Genomic DNA, 15109 nt, shown 5'->3' on the forward strand with positions numbered 1-15109 from the left:
ATGGTTATGGAAAAGACCAGTGATGCAGAAATTTAGTCATACCCTATGAACAATACAAATGACTTGGGTTAGGCATGGATTCCATTTGGGTTTTATGTTCTGAAGAACTCTTTAAAAACAGGTCAGTTTTTCACTCAGGTTATTAAATGTCTTTTCTGACTGGAAAAACTCAGTAGTATTTCTATCTTCATTTAATTTTTACATCTAGTTGCCTACTTGAAATCATTTAGGATATTTATAGTTTGAAATATTACTACATTTCTTGGTTACTTTTCATCCTTTATTGTAAGCGTTAATGTGTGAAATTTGTTCAAGTCCTGTCAATCATTTGGACATTTCAAAGTAGGTAAACAATGGACTTCCCCAGTAAGAAGCAATGAAGTAAGTTTATGACCCATCACCTCAAAGTTTCAGTTGTTTCCCTCCCATTTTGCATTGTATTTATTTAGAGATACAGCATGGAACAGGCCATTGAGCCATGTCACCTAGCAGCCCATCTATTTACCCATGATCTAAGCACAGGACAATTTACAATGACCAACTAAACTACTGACCGGTACATCTTTGGACTGCGGGACGAAGTCCACACAGTCATGGGTGGTGCCTCTTGGTATATTAGATGCAGTATAACATCTAATTCTATGTTCCATTGTGTTGAATCAGTGCATAACACTTTCCTCCTCAGAGACAGACAGTGGGTTCAAGCCCAAAGCAAAATAGTCTGGATTCAAGCAGTATTGAAAGAATGCTGCTTTGAATATGTGCATGGATAGAAAAAGTCTGGAGAGCTATGGGCCAAACTTTACAGGCAAATGGGCCTGGTTTAGGAAGGCATTTGTCAATATCAAAGAGTTGGGATGAAGATTTCTATTCCTGTGCTGTTTGAATGTTGGAACTAGTTGAGCTGCTTTACCAAGCCCATTTCTGCCTTTCAGATGGGTGATCAGTGAGTCAGTTGTTATACTATGTTAAGCCAGATGATAAATCATCCACCTTATCTATCAGCCACCACATTGTCCTTCCGAAGTACAGGTGTCCCTGGCTTTTCAAACGTTCGCTTTACGAAACCTCACTGTTACGAAAGACCTACATTAGTTCCCTGTTTTCGCTAACAGAAGGTGTTTTCACTGTTATGAAAAAGGCAGCGCGCGGTCTGAGCAGCCGCTCTCCCCCCAGATCCGGAACGGCATTCTCGCCGGCATTGCTTAAACACGTACCTGTGAGCAGCCGTTAGCAAGAGTTCTAAGGTATCGAAAAAGTCTAAAAGAACTCGTAAGGGTGTTAAACTTAGTGTAAAACTAGACATAATTAAGCGTTTTGATTGTGGTGAATGAACTAAAGACAAAGTGAGTTTGGCTTGTGGAAGTTGGCGAAGATGATGTTGAAGAGGTTTTGGCATCCCATGACCAAGAACTTTTATATGAAGAGCTGATGCAATTGGAAGAGGAAAGGATAGCAATTGAAACCAAATGAGAAATGATGAAGTATGACTTTAATTTTGAAAGGGTACGTCAGTTTAGGGCATATTTGCAAGATGGTTTGAGTACTTGCAAAGAATTGTATGATAGAAAAATGCGTGAGGCTCAGCAGTCAAGCATACTGTCGTTTTTCAAGCCTTCCACATCAGCCACAGCAGACGACGAACCTCGACCTTCGACATCGAGACAGGCAGAGATAGAAGAAGATGACCTGCCTGCCCTAATGGAAACAGACGACGATGAGATGACACCCCAGTGTCCCACAACCTCAACCCCCAGGACATGGACAGATACCGATTCGCGGAGAATGCAGCATTAGCTGGGAGGCACACAGCACATCTTTAAGAAAAAAGCCGAAATAAACATGCTAATTAATTAGGTGCCGCCCGGACTGCACCACCCCAACCTCCGATGAGTTAGCCTAACACACCATCATCAGTGTGCTCTGTGCTGTCTTCCCGATTCCCGTAAGTGATACTACACTGTGCATACATTATTTCTACTTTATATCGGCTGTGTATTTTTACATGTTATTTGGTATGCCAACGGCGCTTGCGTGAGATTTTCGCTATGGAGAACAGTTCAGGCAATGATTGTGGAAAGTATTTCTACTTTATATAGGCTGTGTATTTATCATATCATTCCTGCTTTTACTATATGTTACTGTTATTTTAGGTTTTATGTGTTACTTGGCATGATTTGGTAGGTTATTTTTGGGTCTGCGAATGCTCATAAAATTTTCCCATATAAATAAATGGTAATTGCTTCTTCGCTTTACGACATTCCGGTTTACGAACCATTTCATAAGAACGCTCTACCTTCGGATGGTGGGGAAAACCTGTAACACACACTAAATGCTGGAGGAACTTTTGCAGCTCAGGCGGTGTCTATGGAAATGAATAAAAGGTTGACACTTGGGACCGAGATCCTTCTTCAGCACTGAGAAGAAGGCTCATTCTGAAGAGGGGTCTTGGCCTGAAATATTGATGTTTATTCATTTCCACAGATGCTGTCTGACCTGCTGAATTCCTGCAGCATTTTGTGTGCGTTGCTTTGGATTTCCAGCATCTGCAGACTTTCTCAGGTTTATAAATTGTTCTTCCGGTTTTCTTCCCACAGGAGAACAGTGTTCTCTCAGTCAAATTTCCAAGGTTTTTCTCATGAAACAAACTAAGTTGTGAAACAATCCCACAAGCTATTCAAGCAACAGCCTGATTAGTTACTCACAGAATCAGGTCTTACAAGCTGTGTTCCAGATCCTTCTGATCCCTGGCTACATCTTGACCCTGGCAGCAAATTCTCCCCGAGGCAGCAATGCAGTTTTACATGAAGAGCCTTCATCATTGGTTCTAGACCACTTGAAGTTTCTTGACAACAAATCACACATGTCCAAAGGAATGTTCTGCTTACTTTACTTCTTCCGTCAACTGATAAATCAATTCCTCCCCCATGTTGAACGTTAGGGATAAACACAGCAAGTAGCAATGGCACATGGTGAGTCCTTTAAATGTTAATCAGCATATGGCACAATTCTGACCTAATTGGCAAAACCTAAAGCACTTAACTGCCAGAATAGAAGCATGATAGTGAGTGAACCCAGGTGAATGTGAGTTGATGACATCATCCTTGTAAGGCTACCTGTTCAATTCTGATTAGTCCTGCTTTCTCTCCAAAGGTATCCTCGAGTGTCTTGTGTGGCACTACAGTTATGCCAGTAGGAAGACTTCATATTAGCAATATTCATGCAATTCTACAGACCAATGGTAGCAGAAATGTATTCTGCACAATTTTACAATCATGGTTTGGACTATCCATTGCTCTACCTTTAGTATAAAGCCATGTGGTTAATTCTGGTTCAATAAAGGTGGCAAAAGACCACCTTTCAAAGTAAATTCTATTATTAAAGTACATATGTGGCACCATATACGACCCTGAGATTAATTTTCTTGTGGGCATACTCAATAAATCTGTAGAATAATAACTATACTGGAATCATTGAAATATCACCCAATTAGGGCATTCAACCAGAGTGCAGAAGACAACAAACTGTGCAAAAACAAAAAGAAGAAATAATAATAAATAAATAAATAGGCAATAAATATTGAGAACATGAGATGAAGAGTTCTTGAAAGTAAGCCCATTGTTTGTGGGAATATTTGAATGAAAAAGTTCAAGATCCTGATGGTTGAAGGATAATAACTGTTCTTAAACCTAATGGAGTGAGTCCTGAGGCTCTTGTACCTTCTTCCTGATGGCAACTACGAGAAGAGAGCATGTCCTGTGTGGTGGGAGGTCCCTGAAGATGGATGCTGCTTTCCTGCGTCTCATGTAGATGTGCTCAGTTGTTGGGAGAGTTTTACCTGTGATCGACTGAGCTGTATCCACTACTTTTTGTAGGCTTTTCCATTCAAGGGCATTAGTGTTTCCATACCAGGCTGTGATGCAGCTCGTCAATATACTCTCCACTACACATCTACAGAAGTTTGTCAAAGTTTTAGATGTCATGCCAAAACTCCATAAACTCCTAATGAGGTATAGGTGCTGCCGTGCTTTCTTCACAGTTGCACTTTGGTGCTGGGCCCAGGACAGGTCCTTCAAATCAGTTCTGGGCAAACCCAAAATGAGGCATTAACCCTAGCTACAAAACAGGACTTACATGTACATCATACTGTAAAATTAGGGATAGAACAGATCAGACACAACTACAGACTTGCTAGGTCTTGCTTGGAGTGCAAATTACACATACCTCCAAGAACATCTTCACTTCTACCCACATTGGCAGGTCCCAATACTCAAGTGCTAAAGGGTCTAGTCATCATCCTGGCTGTAGAATTGAAGATGTGCCCAGAATTAACTGTTACTCAGCACAATCTGTTTCAGCTACAACACTGCCATCTACTAAAAAAGTGGAAGTTGTTCAAGAACTTCTTTCCCACAGAAAGAAGAACTGCAGTCTAGATAATCACCAAACATCTTTTCTCAATTAGCAAAATGATGGAAAATGTTTCTTGCCATTCGATGAAGAGGCACTTATAATTTGCTCACAAGTTCTCACTTTGGGTTTTGCCAGGACCAGTCAGCTCGAGACCCTACAGCTTTCTTCCAAACATGAATCAAAGAGCTGGCTTTTGTTATTGGTAGAGTTTTTCACCAAGTGTGCTGCCAAAGAGCCTTGGCAAACTAAGTTAATGGACATGACAAAAGAAACAAAGCAAGATCATTGGTGTGAGAGTTCCTTAAGGCAAGGGCAATGTCCAAGGCTAATTGTCTTTAATTGTCTCACTAACTTTCCTTCATTCATATGATCATTAGTGATGTTTGCCGATGATTGCACATGGTTAAAATTATATCTATGTCAATTTAGGAAAAACTCCAGGCAGCAAGATGGACACAATCTTTATGCATGGGCTGCTGTGTGGCACATGGTACTTTCCACTCAAGTGCTAGACAATGGTTACTTCCATTAACGGAGAGCCTAACCACATACAGTACTGCATTCTCACCATCCTTGGTGACTGTTGACCAAAGCCTCACCTGGACCCACAGGTACCATGGCTACAGGAGCAATCCAGAGGCAGCGTGTCCTGTAGAAAGTTGCTCTGCCCTTGACAAGACAAGACTTTTCTATCACCTTCAAGGCATATAGTGTCACAAGTCGAGGATGTGATGAAAAACTATTTGCCTGAAAAAGTTCAACACTATCCACAGGACAAAGCAACCTGCTTGTTTGACAAACCTTTTGCTACTCTCTGCATTTGTTTCCCCATAGCTGGTACACTATAGCTGCAATATATAATAACTATAAAATGCCTGGTTAATTGTCAACGCTATGCTGACAGCCCCATCTAAATCAGCCACCTCTATCACAAAAGATGAAGGCAGCAGACAGAAGGGAAATGGTGCCACCTATAGGTTCTTTAAGTAGCACACTATCCTGATGTTCTTTTGTCCCCAGTGAGTCTAAATCTTGGAACAGCATTGTGGAAGTGGCTTCATCAGAAGAATTGCAGCAGTTCAAGGAGCTTGCTAACTGCCAACTTCAAGGGAAATTAAAATACTAAATGACCTTCCTGGAACTAAATATCCTATGGAACTATTTTGATGAAGTGGAGTTATAATCAGGGTGCTGGCCGATATCCATCTTTCCAACAATTGTTTCGATTATCTGATCATTATCAAATTCCTGTACTTCGAGTATAGTCATATTTCCAATTTACGACGCATTTCCTAGAACTACAAAAGGAGAAATGACATTTAAATAATTTTAAGTATTTTAATTACAAGCAAAATCTTTTGAACTAATTTTTAAGTTTATACATTATTGCTTAAGGTACAAGGAAACCATGTTGATGCACAGAAAAAATACTTAGTTCAACTTGAAGAGCAGTTTTGGAATTCAGTTTTATTACCACTGTATTTATAAAATAGGAATTACACCATTTAATATATTTATGCTAAAATAAATACCAAAGGCTTACTGGTTCAGAATAGTTATACTGTATTAGTAAGTTTGTAATGTTGTGGAATGTGATACAATTATACCGTGAAAATATTTTAATTGATCTTCATTTTCAAAATGGCAAGCATTCAACATGAAGTAGGCAATGTGAAATTTCAGTTTCAAGTACAAATAAACTGAAATTTTGAGAGAATTAATCAGCCCAAGATATTAACCAAAGATTTCCTGTTTTTTTTGTGAGAATATTGAGAGTGTTTTATTCAATGTCACATACAGCAAACAATAGAATACAGTATAGAAAAAATACTCTAATGACTTGCATTCCCATTGGAGGCACAGAACTGTAGTTGCCCAAACCAGAGCAAATATTTGATGAATTTGAAATGTCTGATGGTGGTACCTCTTAAGAGGCTACTAGTCCCTTTCCAAGGGATCTCATGAAACCAATCCCTCCAAAGGAGATTATTTATCAGAATTCCCTGGCTGCCTACAACCCACCACTAGTAGGCTTTCTTCATCAGCCACTGCAATTTGTATGATAGGTACTTTCCCAGAGCTCTTAGCAGCGAACAATCAATAAAATGAACATTTTTTTTTAAAAGAGTAAGATTAGTTTTATCACATGTACTTTCAAACAGTGAAATGTGTCGTTGAATGCAATCTGAGGATGTGTTGGGGTCAACCCACTAGTGTCACCATACTTCCAGCACCATAACTTTCTCCCACACCCGTAGGTCTTTGGAATGTAGGAAGAACCAGGAGCATCCAAAGTAAACCCACGAGTCAGGGAAAACAGTATGCTCAAGTCTAACCTCTAAACATGTGAAAGGAAAAATCAAGAATGACAAATAAGGGAATAGGAATGTGGAGTTACAAAGTATTGCCTTCAGAATCTCAGTGCAAAACCAAGGCCAGAATAACTGAATGGTAATCTTGTTATTCTGACAACTGGATGGTACTAGGTGAAATGCAGACAATCTTACCAGGTCTTTTTAATAAGTAGGGAATTTCAATAATCTTACAATTTACAATAGGCAGCCTCTTCTACAATCAATTCTTCCTGACAGAAGCCCTTCTATGATCACCAACCTAATTTGATCCAACAGTCATTATTTCCAACCTTTTGTTAATGAATGTCCCTGTAGAAGTGTTTGCAACTCATTTTGGATGAAATGTAGGGTTGGATCAAAGTGGTGCTTTCTATGTTTAAATCTGTTAAAGAATCAAAGACAAAACTGCTTGATGCTGGTACACAAGACATGCTCAGAAGTTGGAAGTTATTCATTCTTCCACATTTAGATGCCAATTTGTGTTTTAAAAGCAAATGATAGTATTATGTCCATTAAAATTTACTTGATATTTTTTCCTGAAAATTTATTAATTGGTTGCTAAATTATGTTAAACATTAACAGCAAATTCTAAACTGTTTGCTTTAAATGTCATTGATATTAAGGAGAAAACTGAAAAGTTTACATTCAAGTTACCAAAACTAAAGTTCTAATTTATGATTGCATACAAAATGCATATCACTTTGTATATAAGAATTACCATTAACTCCAGGGTGGTGGGATTGTTGTAACATTAGTTGAATGCTATTTGGTCTGTCTTATACATTTCATAAAATTTGTTACATGGAATATTCAGTCTAGTTAGGTTAAAGCTTGTGAGAGTAGGAGTTCGGCATGGACTAGAAGGACTGGGATGGCCTGTTTCCGTGCTGTAATTGTTATATGGTTTGTGATATGTTATATGGTTATATGTTGATTATCATGTAGGTTTTCAATGCTAATACATCAAGGACCTTTGAAGTCACTGCAGTTTCTCCAACACTAATTCTACATTAGTTCAATGCAATTTTCCCCAGACATAAATGAAATGCAAGGTAGTGGTTGATTTCATTTGAACAAAAATCAACCTTAAATCCTTAATAAAAGAGATGACTCAATCAACTAAAATCCTTACTGGCACCAGGTTGTGTTGATGAGCTGTACTGATCCCCTTTAAACAAAGTATTGATGTTATCATTCTTATCCTCTTTACAGAACACTCCATAGCTATGGGCCTCAATCTCTGGAAAGCTTTCTGGGCTATAAGTACTTCAGCAATTTTGAACTCTTGCTGAACGATTTTAATCAGTCTGGTGGACATGCTCATAGCTGCTAAGACTCTTAGCTGTAGAATAGCACCTTATCTATTTTCTTAAAAGTGTTTCTAGGAGCTAAGTTTAAAAAATGTATTAACCAAAATTAAAGGGAAAAAATCCAGAATATGGCATTAATAACGATACAAATTTCCTCCAGTTTCATTTAGCCAGTTGCAGAATCATGAAACACAGAAACCCTTTGGCAAATTGTGTCTATGCTGATGATTAAATACCTACCCATAATAATCCCATATACCACAATTTAGCCTATAATATTCTAGCCCTTGGCAATTCAAGTGCTCATCTAGATTGTTCTGATTCAGAGTGTGTTACTACACAAAAAGTAGCAAGAACAAACAGTTCACTATTCAACTGGAAAGTCCCAGTCACATTCTGCTGTTCCTGACAACAACATGTGCATGAATCTTAAACAATTCTTTGCACCACTCAGCAAAGACCACAGCTTGAAATAAAGTCTACTCAACCAAACAATTTTCAGCAAAAAAATAAACTGCTCTCACATTCTTTTTGCTGCCCTACAGTCTGATAACAACAAATGGTACTATATCTTCTCAGGTTTGATTCTTGGTACCTCTTCTGACAATAGTCTATGATAATTTTCTCCTCTTCTTCTCCTTCTTGTAATTTTTATTGTCAGTTGGCAGACATTATGCATTATGGCCACCTACTGTGTTGGAGTCTGGAGCCAAGAGACAGGAAGTATACCCATTAAATACCCCTCCCTCTCCCAAAGTCAAAATGTCTAATGCTTCTCAGGAAGTCAAATACACACTTTTGCACATTATGATAGCTGTGATATCCTAATAAGCTTTCCATGGTGAACTCTATCTGTCTCAAAGATCTCAATTTAGCAATTACAGTGGCATGCAAAAGTTTGGTCACCCCGGTCAAAATTTCTGTTACTGTGAATAGCTAAGCGAATAAAAGATGACCTGATTTCCAAAAGCCATAAAGTTAAAGATAACACACTTCTTTAATATTTTAAGCAAGATTACTTTTTTATTTTCATCTTTTACAGTTTCAAAAAAGGAAAAGGGCCCAAAGCAAAAGTTTGGGCACCCTGCATGGTCAGTACTTAGTAACACCCCCTTTGGCAAGTATCACAGCTTGTAAATGCTTTCTGTAGCCAGCTAAGAGTCTCAATTCTTGTTTGGGGGATTTTTACCCATTCTTCCTTGCAAAAGGCTTCCAGTTCTGTGAGATTCTTGGGGTGTCTTTCATGCACTGCTCTTTTGAGGTCTATCCACAGATTTCCGATGATGTTTAGGTCGGGGGACTGTGAGAGCCATGGCAATACTTTCAGCTTGCACCTCTTGAGGTGGTCCATTGAGGACTTTGAGGTGTGTTTAGGATCATTATCCTGTTGTAGAAGCCATCCTTTTTTCATCTTCAGCTTTTTTACAGATGGCGTGATGTTTGCTTCCAGAATTTGCTGGTATTTAATTGAATTCATTCTTCCCTCTACCAGTGAAACGTTCCCCATGCCACTGGCTGCAACACAAGCCCAAGGCATGATCGATCCACCCCCCGTGCTTAACAGTTGGAGAGATGTTCTTTTCATGAAATTCTGCACCCTTTTTTCTCCAAACATACCTTTGCTCATTGCAGCCAAAAAGTTCTATTTTAACTTCATCAGTCCACAGGACTTGTTTCCAAAATGCATCAGGCTTGTTTAGATGTTTCTTTGCAAACTTCTGACGCTGAATTTTGTGGTGAGGACGCAGGAAAAGTTTTCTTCTGATGACTCTTCCATGCAGGTCATATTTGTGCTGGTGTCGCTGCACAGTAGAACAGTGCGCCACCACTCCAGAGTCTGCTAAATCTTCCTGAAGGTCTTTTGCAGTCAAACGGGGATTTTGATTTGCCTTTCTAGCAGTCCTACAAGCAGTTCTCTCGGAAAGTTTTCTTGGTCTTCCAGACCTCAACTTGACCTCCACCATTCCTGTTAATTGCCATTTCTTAATTACATTATGATCTGAGGAAACGGCTACCTGAAAACGCTTTGCTATCTTCTGCTTTATGGGCATCATTTATTTTAATTTTCAGAATGCTAGGCAGCTGCTTAGAGGAGCCCGTGACTGCTGATTGTAGGGACAAGGCTTGAGGAGTCAGAGTATTTATAAAGCTTTGAAATTTGCATCATCTGGCCTTTCCTAACAATGACTGTGAACCAACCATAGCCTTAACAAGCTAATTAAGGTCTGAGACCTTGGTAAAAGTTATCTGAGGGCTCAAATCTCTTGGGGTGCCCAAACTTTTGCATGGTGTTCCTTTCCTTTTTTTTTCCAGCCTAAAATTGTACAAGACAAAAATAATACACTGATCTTGCTTAAAATGTTGAAAAGAATGTTTCATCTTTAACTTTATGACTTTTGGAGATCAGTTCGTCTTCTACTCACTTAACTATTCACAGTAACAGAAATTGACCAGGGGTGCCCAAACTTTTGCATGGCACTGTAGATGTTTCCTTTGCTCCTCATATGAACTGCGTTCACACGATATATGCTACACCATTTCTTGGCAAGTACACCTTGTACAAATGCCAGTATCATGCATATTAATTCTGAAAAGGGAATTATTCAACCTATTATGCCCAACTTGTAAACATGTAAGTATAATTTCTCTCCTTTTATACCATTTGAGTTCCCACCATCCTCTGCATTTTATACAAATGCGGTCCTTTCTTTTCCTTATCTCAAATTTGTTGCCACAGTGATTGATAGATTTTTTAATTATGGCTTTCATCTCCCCCTGATGCAGAGACACCACTACATTTATATCCTTAATTTTAAATGATTGCGTGGCAAGAATGCCTGCTATCTTGTTTCCTTAAACTCCAATGTGGGTAGGAATCCATATGAAATGTATAGACAGGCCTAGATCATACAGTCTCAGCAGATGTTACCTAATCTCAAAAAGAATGTCTGGCCTATAATTTGAAGTACCTCTGTTAATAGAGGTTTAAGACTGAGAATGAATCCAGTCAGCTCCATCTTGATTACTAGCCCAGGACATCTTCAGGGAGTGGTGTCTCAGAAAGGCAGCATCCATTGTAGAGGACCTCCAGTACCCAGGGCATGCCCTTTTCTCACTGTTACCATCAGGTAGGAGGTACAGAAGCCTGAAGGCACACACTCAGCAATTCAGGAACAGCTTCTTCCCCTCTTCCATACAGTTCCTAGGTGGACATTGGATCCTTGGACACTACCTCACTTTTATTAATATACAGTATTTCTGTTTTTGCACAGATTTTAAAAATCTATTCAATATACATATATTGTAATTGATTTACTTTATTATTATTTTTATTTATTATATTTCTTCTAGATTATGTATTGCATTGAACTGCTGCTAAGTTAACAAATTTCACGTCACATGCCGGTGATAATAAACCTGACTCTGATTCTGAGAAGTACATAATATTGGTGTGCTTCTTTGACCCATTCCAAGGCTGAAGTGATGCCAACCATCTCAGACGTGAATACTGGTACTTTGACTGATAATCTTTTTTTAATAGTTACCTGAAATTTTGGAACATAAACAGAAAGTCCTGAACGACCTGTCACTGGATCTTTTGAACGATCTGTGTGTACGGAGTCTTTCTTTTTTGTTAAATTTAAAATGGCTTCTTTTGTTATGTTATACTGAGGAATGCTGAGAAAGTCTCTAACTAGACAGTTGCTTGGGTTATTAGAGATAGCAGGCTGCTATTAGCCAGTGGGTGGTCATGTATCGTTTTGTTTTCGGATGATAATGCTGTATCATATGACTGGGGACGGGGTTTTGGCGGGGAGTCGGAGGAGAGACGGGGAGGACGGTGGATGTGCGGAAAGGCTCCGGTCGATCACTTCGGGTGGTCCCGAGCCGTGAGTCGACAGGATCCGGGTGGTCGTCAGGAATCGATTGAGCTCCAACGGTTGCGCGCAAAGAACTTGGATTTTGATAAGTCTTGGTGCCTTTTTTTTCCCATTACTTCCCTTTCTGTATCGAATTTATTTTAACGTCGTAGAATTAGTAATATCTATAAAGTGTACTTGTTAAAATTTACTGGGTGTACTGGCTGATGATTGATGTTTGGGCTTGATTCGGGCGGCAACCGACCTGTAGGGAGTGTTGAGGCAGGTGCTGGGTGGGATTTCCCCTAGACATATACGAGCCAATATAGCGGAACGTTACATGTGTGATTATGCAAGAATCCATAATATCTACCTTGTATATATTGCTGAACTTCCTGTGCCACTGGTAAACAATCACTGGGAAAGTTTTCCATATTTGCTGAAAATCTTTTACACACACATAATTAAACAACCTCCTGTCACATGACATAATCTGTCTTCTGACAAATCAACAGCAAAAATGCTTTAATTCAGATGCTTAAGACAATAACTATTACCGCATGAGTGGTTTGTATACATCATTAGTTGCATGTATCCTAAAATGTTAAAAAATGAATAATGTTTATATCACTAATATCCAATGCCTGAATATAAAGTGTTTGGAATAGGTGCACAATTTTGCAATATTTTGTACCAATGTGTAGTAGTTTTGCACCTGGTTTAGTAATTCAGTGTTCCACATGAATGATGTGAAGACTCGTTAAAATCCACCAAGACAGCTGCCAGATTAAATTTAGCCTATAGCTTTGGAATATCCATCTGTAATATTATGTCAGTAAGCACGATATGAAAGTACTAGGTTGTCACAAAATTCTGTCTGGTTCTTTAAGGTTGTTAGAAGGAGGAAGTCTGCCATCCTTACTCGGTTTGATATTGGTGTGACTCCAGGACAATATCAGTCTTGCTTCTCATGATCCTCTGAAATGGCCACATTGTTAAGTTCACCATTAAAACCTTGAGCACAGTTAGGGATTACTATAAATCTTGGCCATGTTTTAGCGCAGACTTGATGGGCTGAATAACCTAATTCTGCTCCTATGTTTTATGGTCTTATGTCCTTATTCCATGAATGAATTAACAAAGGGTTATTATTTATATTATGTGCCCATACTATTACTGGCTGTGAATTTATTAAACATAATTTGCTCCCATTCACAATGATTGATAATCGGTTTGAAGTATATTTCAATCTCACTGTGTTTTACTCTTGATCTTCTCAGTTTGCTGCGGAGAGTATGAACTAGCTGTTGGCATTGATCATATATGTTGGCATGTGATAATGGATATCTATCACAAGATCAAGATTCCTAAGTCACAATTTTCTAGTTTATCTGGAGATCTTTGTTTCTGAATTTCTATATTTAGCGGCTTTTAATTAGCAGTAATTATACATGTTGGTTTTGCAATACTTTGTCTACTTAGCTCTGGAATCTGGGATTATGTTTAGTGTAGTCTGTCAGAAGATAGGTATTTCTTCTGGTATCCAAGAGTCAAGGTTTCTCATATGTAGTTGAAGCAAAACTAAAACAAATTACTATTGGTAGTCTTATTTATTGAAACTACAGAAGTGGCTTGTGCTGGAAATGTCACTACTTATTAGGGATGAGCAGCACAGTTTTCAATCCCTATTTTCATTGCTACTGTCTGCAGTTTGGATATTCTCCCTGTGACAAAACGGATTTCCTCCTGGTGCCAGATTCAGTTCCCACATCCCCAAGCTGTATGGGTTGGTCAGTGTAATTTGCCTTCAGCTGTAAGCACAAGATTATTTTCTTGCAAGGTTGGCATGGGCTTGCCTATTTTGTTCATTCAAGTTTGGGAATCAAACTCATCTTGTATAAACAGGAGAAAATCTTCAGATGCTGGAAATCCAAGCAACACACACAAAACACTGGAGGAACTCAGCAGGCCAGACAGCATCTATAGAAAAGAATACAGTTGACGTTTTGGGCCGAGACCCTTCAGCAGGACTGGGAAAAAAGAAGATGAGGAGTCAGAGTAAGAAAGTAGGGGAAAGGGAGGAAGAACCACAAAGTGATTGGTGAAACCAGGATGGTGGCGGTGGGGTTGGGGGAAATGGTGAAGTAAAGAGCTGGGAAGTTGATTGGTGAAAGAGAAACAGGTCTGGAGAAGGGGGAATCTGATAGGAATGGGCAGAAGGCCATGGAAGAAAGAAAAGGGGGGAGGAGCACCAGAGGGAAGTGATAGGCAGTTAAGGAGATAAGGTGAGAGAGGGAAATGGGAATGGTGAAGAGGGGGGCATTACCAGAAGTTACCTATACCTTCAGGTTGAAGGCTACCTAGACAGAAGATAAGGTGTTGCTCCTCCAACCTGAGTGTGGCCTCATTGCGACGGTAGAGGAGGCCATGGACTGACATGTCGGAATGGGAATAGGAAGTGCAATTAAAATGGATGCCCACTAGGAGATCCTGCTTTTTCTGGCAGATGGAGCGTAGTTGCTTGGCTAAGCGGTCAACCAATTTATGTCAGGTCTCACCAATATACAAGAGGCCACACCGGGAGCACTGGCTACAGTAGATGACCCCAGCAGACTCACAGGTGAAGTGTCACCTTACCCGGAAGGACTGTTTGGGGCCCTGAATGGAAATGAGGGAGCAGGTGTAGGGGCAGGTGTAGCACTTGTTCTACTTGGAAGGCTAAGTGCCGGGAGGGAGATCAGTGGGGAGGGACGAATGAACAAGGGAGTTGCATAGGGAGCGATCGCTGCGAAAAGCAGAAAGTGGCGGGAGTTGTGCTTTGTGATGGGATCTCGCTGGAGATGGTGGAAGTTGCAGAGAATTATGTGCTGGACGTGGAGGCTGGTGGAGTGGTCGGTGAAGACAAGAGGAACCCTATCCCTGGTGGGGTGGCGGAAGGTTGGGTTGAGGGCAGACGTGCGCGAAATGGAAGAGATGCGGTTGAAGGCAGCATTGAAGGTGGAGGAAGGGAATCCCCCTTTTTTTTTGAAGGAAGAGGAGACCTCCTTAGTTCTAGAATAAAAAGCCTCACTCTGAGAGCAGATGCATTGAAGATGGAGGAATTGAGATAAGGGGATGTGCTTTTTACAACTAACAGGGTGGGAAGAGGCATAGTCCAGGTAGCTGTGAGAAG

At 39.8% G+C, this 15109-nt stretch overlaps 1 protein-coding gene across 7 annotated transcripts in view; it reads left to right on the forward strand.

The window, feature by feature from the left end:
- LOC134355426 (AMP deaminase 2-like) overlaps positions 1-15109 on the forward strand; it is a 170112-nt gene that overhangs the window by 57476 nt on the left and 97527 nt on the right. Inside the window, exon 1 of one of the 7 annotated variants that reach the window (XM_063065292.1) lies at positions 11911-12053. The exons of the other annotated variants lie outside the window; for them this stretch is intronic. The gene's annotated coding sequence lies outside the window, so the exon portion shown is untranslated. Of the gene's footprint in view, positions 1-11910; positions 12054-15109 lie in introns of those variants that run through there. 7 annotated transcript variants of the gene reach the window in all.

The sequence above is a fragment of the Mobula hypostoma genome, chromosome 13 (assembly GCF_963921235.1).
Source record: "Mobula hypostoma chromosome 13, sMobHyp1.1, whole genome shotgun sequence".
Taxonomy (NCBI): domain Eukaryota; kingdom Metazoa; phylum Chordata; class Chondrichthyes; order Myliobatiformes; family Myliobatidae; genus Mobula; species Mobula hypostoma.